This window comes from Pantherophis guttatus, chromosome 1, assembly GCF_059756535.1.
Source record: "Pantherophis guttatus breed Tessera chromosome 1, ASM5975653v1, whole genome shotgun sequence".
NCBI classification, from domain to species: domain Eukaryota; kingdom Metazoa; phylum Chordata; class Lepidosauria; order Squamata; family Colubridae; genus Pantherophis; species Pantherophis guttatus.
Genome location: NC_142063.1, coordinates 213,279,124 through 213,288,472, shown reverse-complemented (window position 1 = coordinate 213,288,472; position 9,349 = coordinate 213,279,124). Strand labels below are relative to the sequence as shown.

Genomic DNA, 9,349 nt, shown 5'->3' with positions numbered 1-9,349 from the left:
ATGTACTGGTCTGCCAACATACTGAGACAACTCTGTGGTTGTCATGGAGCCTCTAAAATGCATTCTGTGTCAATGCTGATGTCCTGCAATTTTCCAATTAGGATCCCTAATGTTTTCTACACCTATTGCATACACCTATTGAGGGGTATGAACTACCAGCTAAACAAGCCAGCTAATAAACATTACTCTAGAACAGGGGTGTCAAGCTCAATTTCATTGAGGACCGCATCAGGGTTGTGTTTGACCTCGGAGGGCCAGGGAATGGGGCAGGATGGGGCCAGAGGTGGTTGTGGTTGTGACCATGGTGGGAGTTTGACACAGGCTCAAGATGCATTTTTCCCCTTTGCTTTTAAAACAGCTATTCCAGACAAAGGGAGATTTACTTTCTGGCACAAATGGTCTCAATTCCATAATTTAGAGATTAAAGACATGTACAGTCCCCAGCTGCTATGGGGCTTAATTCTCTTGTATAGAAGCAGAGCATAAATGAACTGACAATTTCTCCAGATGTCTCTAAATACTGTCTGTATAACAGTCTATCTATCTTTGTTACTATCTCTGACACAGTCCTAGAGGAGGACTTAATATTAGTAATAATTTACAAAATTGATATACCACCCAATTCTCAATGACCCTGCCAACCAAAATGGGGTGCAGGGGGGCCATGCGCACCCCCTGCTGCCTGTTTTCTGCCTCTATGGCCTTCTGCAACACTCTGATGGCTGAAAACGGGCCACGGGAGGGGCTTGCATGACCCCTCATGGCCCATTTTGGCCAGCAGAGGCACTGTGGGCCGTTCCTTTGATATTTCCAGCCCAGCCCTGCGGGCCAGATGCGGCCCATGGACCTTGAGTTTGACACCCCTGGTCTGGAATGTTGCATGAACCCACCCTGCTTCAATTGTTGGAATGCAGATGAAGAATGAAGTCACATCATAAGAAACCATAGTTTCATCCAGATCCAATTTTAGTTTCCAAACCATGCTGACAAAGTCCTGTGAATTGTTGATGTGAACGGTGGTGTTGCCAACCAGAAGAGCTAATAAGGTGGTTCAATATTTTGCAATATTGTAGGTGACAAGAATTGACAATTGACTTGAGTAGAGTTCCCTCTGTGGGTTTTGTGGAGTCCATATACGCATCGAGTGGCTTCCCCGGGGTAAACGACATTGTCCTTCAGTAGTTGTTGCAGGAAATTGATGATCTTTTTCTTATAACTGCTGATAGGATCTCTCTTCAGAGTCTCATATGTAGCAGTGTCCTTCAGAAAAGTGTTCATCTTGACATTGCAGTCATCTGTGTTCAGGATAACCGTGCATCTTCCTTTATCAGCTGCCAAGATGGTGACTGTTGTAGTGGTGCGCCTACGTCTGCAACAGTGATGTTTGGGTCTCTTCTTAGGGTTTTCACTGCTTTCCTTTCTTGAATTGTGAGGTTGGAGGGCAGTGTTTTGGCATTGGCGAGGGTTGTCAGATACCTTCATAACTGTTCTGCCCTGGTTCTGCCAATTTATTGTTCCTGATGGCTGACTCTGTGGCTGTGAAGAGTTCTACATTTGGTAGCTGTTCTGGTGTTACTGCAAAATTCAGTCTTTTGGATAAAACATTCTTTTCTGTTTGCGTAAGTTCTCTGTCAGACGGACCTCTCACCTGTCGGTCAGTTCTCTGAGTTATGTCATTCCCTCATCTGGATTGATTCTTCTGTTTTGTGCCCTTGTCTAAACTGTAGGATGGAACATTTGCCTTTCTGTCTGTCTTTGCCCTTGTTATGTTGTGCTAGAGTTGTGCCTTCTTCCTAAATTCTGTGACCTTCGCCAATACTTCTGTTGAAAGAAGTGATTTCAGCTCTTGAAGTTTGTGTTCCACTCTCTTTCAAAACCTAAATTGTAAAATTAATCTGTCTTATTCTTTTATTGAGAAGTTGGAGCTGTATTAAGTTTCTGTATTAAGTTTTCGGTCCCATATCCTTTCACTGTTGAACACAGGTGCAGGCTGATGGGATTGAGGCTGTATGTCTGCATCTCAAATTGAAGCGCAAATGGTTCCTGTAGTCTGCACGTTTTCTGGAAATCCGTTCATATCCTGCACCATTTGAAGGGCGTTCATCCCAACATGTATGGCTAAATGTCTGTGGAGATTCTCAGTCATCCAGGTCTCAAGAGTCCAGGTGTCATAGTTGTCTCAAAGCTGCTTTTTTTTCTTCAAAAGAGGCAACTGGATTGTTTTTCCTTGAGGAGGAAGAAGAAAACATTTCGCTTCTTATCCAGGAAGCTTCATCAGTTGTGATGGTGGGGGGGAGGAATGGAAGGACAGGTTCTGACAGTTGAGACAGGATGGTGGGGGGATGGAAGGAGGAATACTGACAGTTGAGATTGGAGGGAGGGGGGATGGAAGGAGAAATACTGACAGTTGAGATTGGAGGGAGGGGGGATGGAAGGAGAAATACTGACAGTTGAGATTGGAGGGAGGGGGGATGGAAGGAGAAATACTGACAGTTGAGACTGGAGGGAGGGGGGATGGAAGGAGAAATACTGACAGTTGAGATTGGAGGGAGGGGGGATGGAAAGATAGGTTCTGATAGGATGGTCAGGTTCTGACAGGGGAGGATGGAAGGATTATATTTTTTGCGGTCACTGGCTGTTAATACTCTGTCTGAGAGCTGTTGAAGAGAATTGGGGGTTTATTTGCTTTATCTGTTTATATCGAAAGAGGACTTGTATTGTCCCTTTTTATGCCCACTTGCAGTTGGGCATGACAGACTTCTCTGACATCTTTTGAGGGACACCATCCAGACTGATCTCCATTGAGCCACTGGCAGTGGTCCATGGGGGCTGCTTGACTTCAGGGATATCATGCGGTTACGTATCATGACCCATGCCACAGTTCTTTGCTGATCCACAACATTGAAAGAGGACACGTATTGTTCCTTTTTGAGACTCCTATTTATTCCCTGGCAGGGGTTTATAAATGAGAGGAATTATGTAGTGGGGTTTTTTCCCTGAAGGAAACCCTTTTTATAGGAGAGCAGTTTCAAATTAGTAGCATTTATCAACCATATGCCCTTGGTTGACAAACATTCAAATAGAAAACAATACCCTAATCCAGGTGTTACCAGTTGATAATTAGCAGACTTAATATTTAGAGTATATGTTCCTGAGCTATTCAAGGTCAACAGCAAAAACAAGAAAAAAAGCAAAATCAAAGAAAAAAAGCAAGGCTCAGGCTTACTGTAATTAGTTCAAAAAAGAGTGGAAAGGGAAAAGGAAAGCAAAAATTCCTAAGATATGGGGCTTTCAAGTGAGATAAACTATTTATTTACTTACCTACTTACTTATCAAGTTTAAATAGCTTCCTCACTGGAGAAGACCCTAATGCTGGGAAAGATTGAGGGCAAAAGAAGAAGGGGACGACAGAGAATGAGTTGAAGGAAATAAAAATGTCCCTCTGCCTCAATAATGGAGCCATCTAGATAGGTCTATGGCTCTGAGGGAACCCAGTGTCAGGCCCAAGCCCAGAAATGATACAGAGAAATCCTACTGAGTTCAATCTTTTATTTGCTACATTTAATGGATAGAATCCTGCCAAACTTGAGCTGTAATTTTCTAACTACGAGATATACCCTGGGAGAGTCTGGTGTGCGACTACCCTACTCTGAACCTCTTCCTTGCTCCCCCATCCATCTCGGGGCTGTGAAGTCTCTTGATCCAGGTCTCTTTCTGGGAAAGCTCTGTGCTGCCCAAACTCTGCCCCATTGCTCCTTCAGCTGCACATGCCATCAGACTCAGTCCAGGTCACCTAATACGCTCTTAAGGGCTTTTTCAATAATCAAAAGGGACGGGACCAACTTAATTTTGGGAAGAACATTCTGTTAGTGTGGGCACCAGAACTGAGAAGGCACATGTCCTGTGACCACTAAATATACATCTGAAGCCATCTTGCAGTTCTTTCAAGAGAAATGGGCAAGTACAGTGTGGTGGAGCAAAAACCATACTGTAATTTACTCTGCCAAGCACAGATACTTCTCCAATTCTGCTCAGTCACCTCTGCACCACTTTTTCAATGTAAATTGTGTGCATTTCTCTATTTTTTCTATGACAGTCTTCTTGTTAGCTCATCCTCTGATTCTACCAAACACATCAGCAGGATTTTGTACTTAAGTTTCTACCAATTTTGAAAAATAGCTAAATAGTTTACACACACTATTATATTTAATATATTTGTTTAGTTTAGCTTACAGTAGTTTAGTTTACTTCACTTCAGGACATTGACGTAATGATGGAGACATTCCTGTATTATGCGGGAAAACTTCTGTTTGAGGTAAGAGATCCTGTTTTATTGATTTATTTACTTGTCAACTTGCATGTGAAACTCTAGGATTACTTTAGGATTCAAAGAAGTAGCATGACTGGTAACATGACATAAATAATCAAAATGAAATAAAACATGAATCAAAGGAATCTAGGAACAAGCAAAAATTGCTTCAGAATAATTTTTAGAAAAACATTTTAATTTGAATATTTCAAAAATATCTGTACATCTTCTTCCAGGCTCTTTCTTGGTGAATTGTGTTAATATCTTCAGTTTAAATATATCTACAGGACAACCTTCCTGAAAGGTCGGGAAACATGACTCTGCAGGTTAGAGCCCTCAAATCCCTCTTTCTAATTAATTTGTAACATCACTTACCTCTTTTAAATGTTGTATAAGGTGCTCATGTTTTCAATATTTCATTTGTACAGCATCTAGAGTCCATCTGTGAGGGAGATAGGCAATTCTTAAATATGATCAATAAATAAACACATAGTGTGTATTCTATTTTCATACTAAACTGCATTGGCTGTTAGTCCTGGTTAAGTGCCATAGAATGAAGTACCCAACAGACAATAATTAGTGAATATATTTTTTTTATAAAGGTTTTTTTATTTTTTAACAAACATACACAAAGAAACACAATGCATTTTTCTGAACAGAGTATTGGCCGAGTCCCAAATTTGTACAGTTTTTAGTTACCTCCCAACACAATTTATGTATTTCATTTTTGCCATAATATTCTTTCTCTCTAATTTTTTTCTTTTCCTTGTTTTTTCTGATATATAGCCAATATTACCATTCACCCTAATCTCTAATCTTAGTCAAGTTTTCTTTTTTTCCTCCTCCAATTGCTCTCCATGTTAAAACCCTTTGATTTAAATTCAATAATTTTTCTAATACTTAACCCTAACTCTAAATCATCCTATTCAAATATTTTCCCAATACTCCTTTTTCACAACATAATATAATTTCAAGTGTTTTCCTTAAATTCCATTGTTCCAATCACAGATATTAATATTCATAATCTATTTCCTTCCCTCTTTTCCATTTTCCTTTATCAATTTATTCAAATATTACAGTCAAATATCTTACTACAATTCACAAGTCTATAACATTAAAATCATTCATTTCTATTTCTCAATTCCTATTGTTTTTTAAAAATAAACCCACTTTTCCATTGCTTTTTCAAATATATATATTGTCTACACCTCTTCATAATAAACATAATCATAATTTTAAAAGTTAATTTTCATTATTGCCAATAGTATCTTAATCTTTTCTTGTTATGCTATAAACAAAATTAATCTTCACAATACAATTTCAAAAGCTTTAGCTGAATTCCATAATTACAATTAAAAACATTCCAAGTATTACAGTTTCATGTACCTTCAATTCATTTATAATTCTAAATAATTTCCCCTTACTTTATATATAATTTAAACAAAGTTAATTTTCAACTTTTCGCTCTCCTTTTATTTAATAATCCATTGATCCCTTTTCACAATACACTATAATTTCAGATGCTTTAACTAAATTCCATTATTACAATTAAAAACATTCCAAGTATTACCATCTCATATATTGAATTTACTAAAATTCATTTATATAGATCCTACTTCAATTCATTTATAGTTCTAAATATATCAGCTACTCCTATCTTCCTTTATCCCATTTTCTTATTTTCTCTTCCCCCCGCTAATTTTAAAGTCCTTTACTCTCCTAGCTTGCCCTGTATTTCCATCTGCTCTCCTGCTTCCCCTTTTCATCTTTCTTATTTCCCCACTGTTAATCCCAGTGTAATCTTTTGAGTTTTTTCTATTTTTTCTCTTCCCCCCTTTCTCTCCTTGTCTCTTTCCACCTTCTCTATTTTTGTCATTGTTAATCCCAATGTTAATCTTTAAAGTTCACCTTTATTCCTAAATTTATCCCTTTTCTCCCAGTTCTCCTCTTTTTTCATTGTTACTCCCCACATAATCATTTGATTTTTCATAATCAATATCTTTGTCTTTATCTTCAGTGTCACTTTCTTGCCTCTCATTCATAGTTTCTTTATCCATTTGGGTATGTTCTAACGCAATTCGTTCATCAGGTTTGGGTTTTCCATGCATTATTATAATTATTTCATTTAATTCAGCTTTGAATGATATACACATCTTTTTAATCATTTCAATTAGTTCCTGCACCATTTTGTTATTTCCACGTTGCCGTTATTCCAATTTTAAGTTATTATAATCCACATTCTTTGGTTGTCGAGGTCACACAGCTTGCAAGCAAATAAAACCTCCTCAAAAGTTCCCACCGCTCTTATCACTTTAGAAAGTTTTCTTTTCAAAATAAAAATTAAGCGTTGTAGTATTTTTTTCCGCCTGTAGGTGTCTCTCTCCAATCCACAATTCCAAACAACAGAAAGTATCCATTTTATTTATTAAATCCACATTACCAATATTTGCCAATTTCAATCTTTTTCTTTTTAATTTTATATTCCCCAAAGTCTAATTTAAAATCCAGTTCCAAACCCATTTTTTTTAAAAAAAACTTCTGTTACAGGGCTTTAATTTTATATTTCTTTATTCTTCCTTCAATGGTCAAAAAAGAATTTTAAAGTTTTTTCCAATCCTCTCCATATCTATTATGGGTTTTTTCTTCTAATATTTTAATTATCTCCACACATTGTAATCCAAAAGTCAAATTCTGTTTCGGTCTTGTTCTTCTTCCTACATTCACATTCCCCCACACCCATTAGCTGCTGTTTCTTCATTGGGGCACCTTTTAACAATTTAAAAATATTTCTTTGTTTTACCTGTGAGCTGGCAAACACTCACTCGGCATCAATACCCGTCCAAATCACCTCTCCTGCTCAGAACGTGGTCTTATTGCCCCAGCTTTATGGCCGCCGCAATGGCTGCCGCCCCCACTGTCGAGTCGAAGAGTTTTCTCCAACCTCCGAGGAACTTGCCAATTTCTCTTGGTCATCCGAGGTGCCTCTCCTTCTTCTCTGCCCTACAGGACAGGTCAGATCCGAAGACCCCTCGACAGAGGTTTGTTAGCCCGGGATTTCACAAGGCTCATCAGAGCCCGCTATTCCCCGACTGTCTCACTGTGACACTTCCGGTCAAATAAATAATTAGTGAATATTGTCATTACGCTATTCCCTGTCCCTTTTTTGTAGCACTGGAGAAGGTTCTGTGTCACGAATATACTGATGATAATCAATTGTATTTCCCTGGGAGGTGCCAGGCAGGTGTAAAATCCTGACCTAATATATGGGGACTGTTAGGTTCTAAATGAAGAAGCTGACATTGGATCCAATGTTGTTTCTCTCCTCCCCCCCAAAAAACCCCTCTCAATTTAATGTCACTACAAACAGTAGAACCAAAACAGTACATGTAGCAATATCTTCTATGATAATCAGCCCAGAAACATATCAGAGGAAAGATGAATAGAAGCTTCAGCTGTATCTGCAGCTGGCTAGAGGCAAAAGTCATAGGATTGTTACTTAACAATGGTTAGTGAGGACCTTCATGTATGGTTAAAGCAACATGAGGATGAACTAGTTGATTTATACCGACTGCAACACAGACATGCTCTATGCATAAATGAACAAATAAATAAATATTTTTTATTAATAAATAAATAAATAAATAAATAAATAAAGCAAATTCAGTTTTAGTTCCTATATCAGCCTGATTTAATTTTACAGAAAATACTCTATTATGCACTGCTAGCTGCAGAGGCAGAGCTGGTAAACATTAATCTTTTTCACTAATGTATATCCAAGTGGTTTTTGTTGACGTGTGCTAATTATTTCCAAGCAATATTTCCAGAAATTTATATTTAGAATTCAAATACAATTTTAATCATTTGTTCCAGATCAGTTTTGATATATTAAAGTTTCTTAGAAGAATTATATAGATTATATGCAAGATTAATATTGTTTTTAAAGATCTATCTAGGCTAGAGGATTAAATTTTTATTCCTTACCGGTTTTTACAAAAAAAGGGAAGGACAGCAAAATTATTATTCCCAGCAGCTTCATTTCTAATCAGCCTGTTTAATGTTGCTGCTAACAATCTAAAATCACCATTCTTTATCCTAACTACAACTATTAATATTTTTTGGGAGAATAAATGTATAAATTCCATTGAAAATTAGAATATAAAATGTTACAGTGTTAAGATTAATAATAGATTAGTGTAGTTACCTTGCTTTTCAAAATAAGGCATTATAGTCCAAGCCTTTTGCCAGAACTACTGCAAAGTGCTTTAGAACAAATGGTCAGAATGCAGCCAAAGCGCATTGCAACTGGCTATGACTCCAGCCAGAAATAAAGCTCTCTCCATCATTATCTGTCTCTGACAAAATTCTATGAAGAAGCCTTATCAGTTGGGTATGTGTATCTTAGAGAAGGATTAAGGGAAGACAGGACAGCTTTTTGGATCTTGTAGTTTTTTCTTTAATAGCACGAGTCTTGAGACAATATCATACTATGATTTACTTAGTAAATTCGCCTCCTCCAGTTAGTTTGCCTTCAGGTGTTCAAAATGTCTTCTTTTGCCAGATCTGTCTCTAGAAATATAGAGAGGCAAAGAAAAGAGAGAGAGTACATGGATGAAATGATGGCAAGGCATCATGAAGTGGAGCTGGCAGGAAAAAAATGCCAGGATAACAGATGTAAGTAATTCATTTTCCTTACAATCCTGTTTTAAGCTCCTCTTTTTGTCTGCTTATTTCTATTCTATGATTGATGTAGGCTTCTTATAATTTCTGTATCTTAGGGAAAATCAAAGATTTGCCAGCAAAATGGCAAGCATTGTGAAGCATACCAATGAAATGAAGATCATGCTCCAATAAACTGAAGAAAGTATTACTTTAACTTTATACATTTTAATTATTTTCATTTTAAAAATGAAAATGATAGATTTCATGTTAAGTTTAATTTTACGAGTACTAGTTATTCTGATATTTTTTTGGGCTAGTTCTTGCCGAGTTGACCAATGATGCCACGGAGAGGCTGAGGCAATGCCAGCTGGATGAAATGGA

At 37.5% G+C, this 9,349-nt stretch overlaps 1 long non-coding RNA gene and 1 pseudogene across 1 annotated transcript; one reads left to right on the top strand and one right to left on the bottom strand.

The window, feature by feature from the left end:
• Positions 1 to 1,207: 1,207 nt before the first annotated feature.
• On the bottom strand, positions 1,208 to 2,146 carry LOC117674501 (uncharacterized; annotated as a pseudogene).
• A 302-nt stretch (positions 2,147 to 2,448) lies between these two features.
• LOC117674222 (uncharacterized) lies at positions 2,449 to 8,984 on the top strand. The gene is made up of 3 exons (XR_004593766.2): positions 2,449 to 4,315; positions 4,546 to 4,635; positions 8,868 to 8,984. It is a non-coding gene; the product is annotated as an uncharacterized LOC117674222 (long non-coding RNA).
• Positions 8,985 to 9,349: the final 365 nt, after the last annotated feature.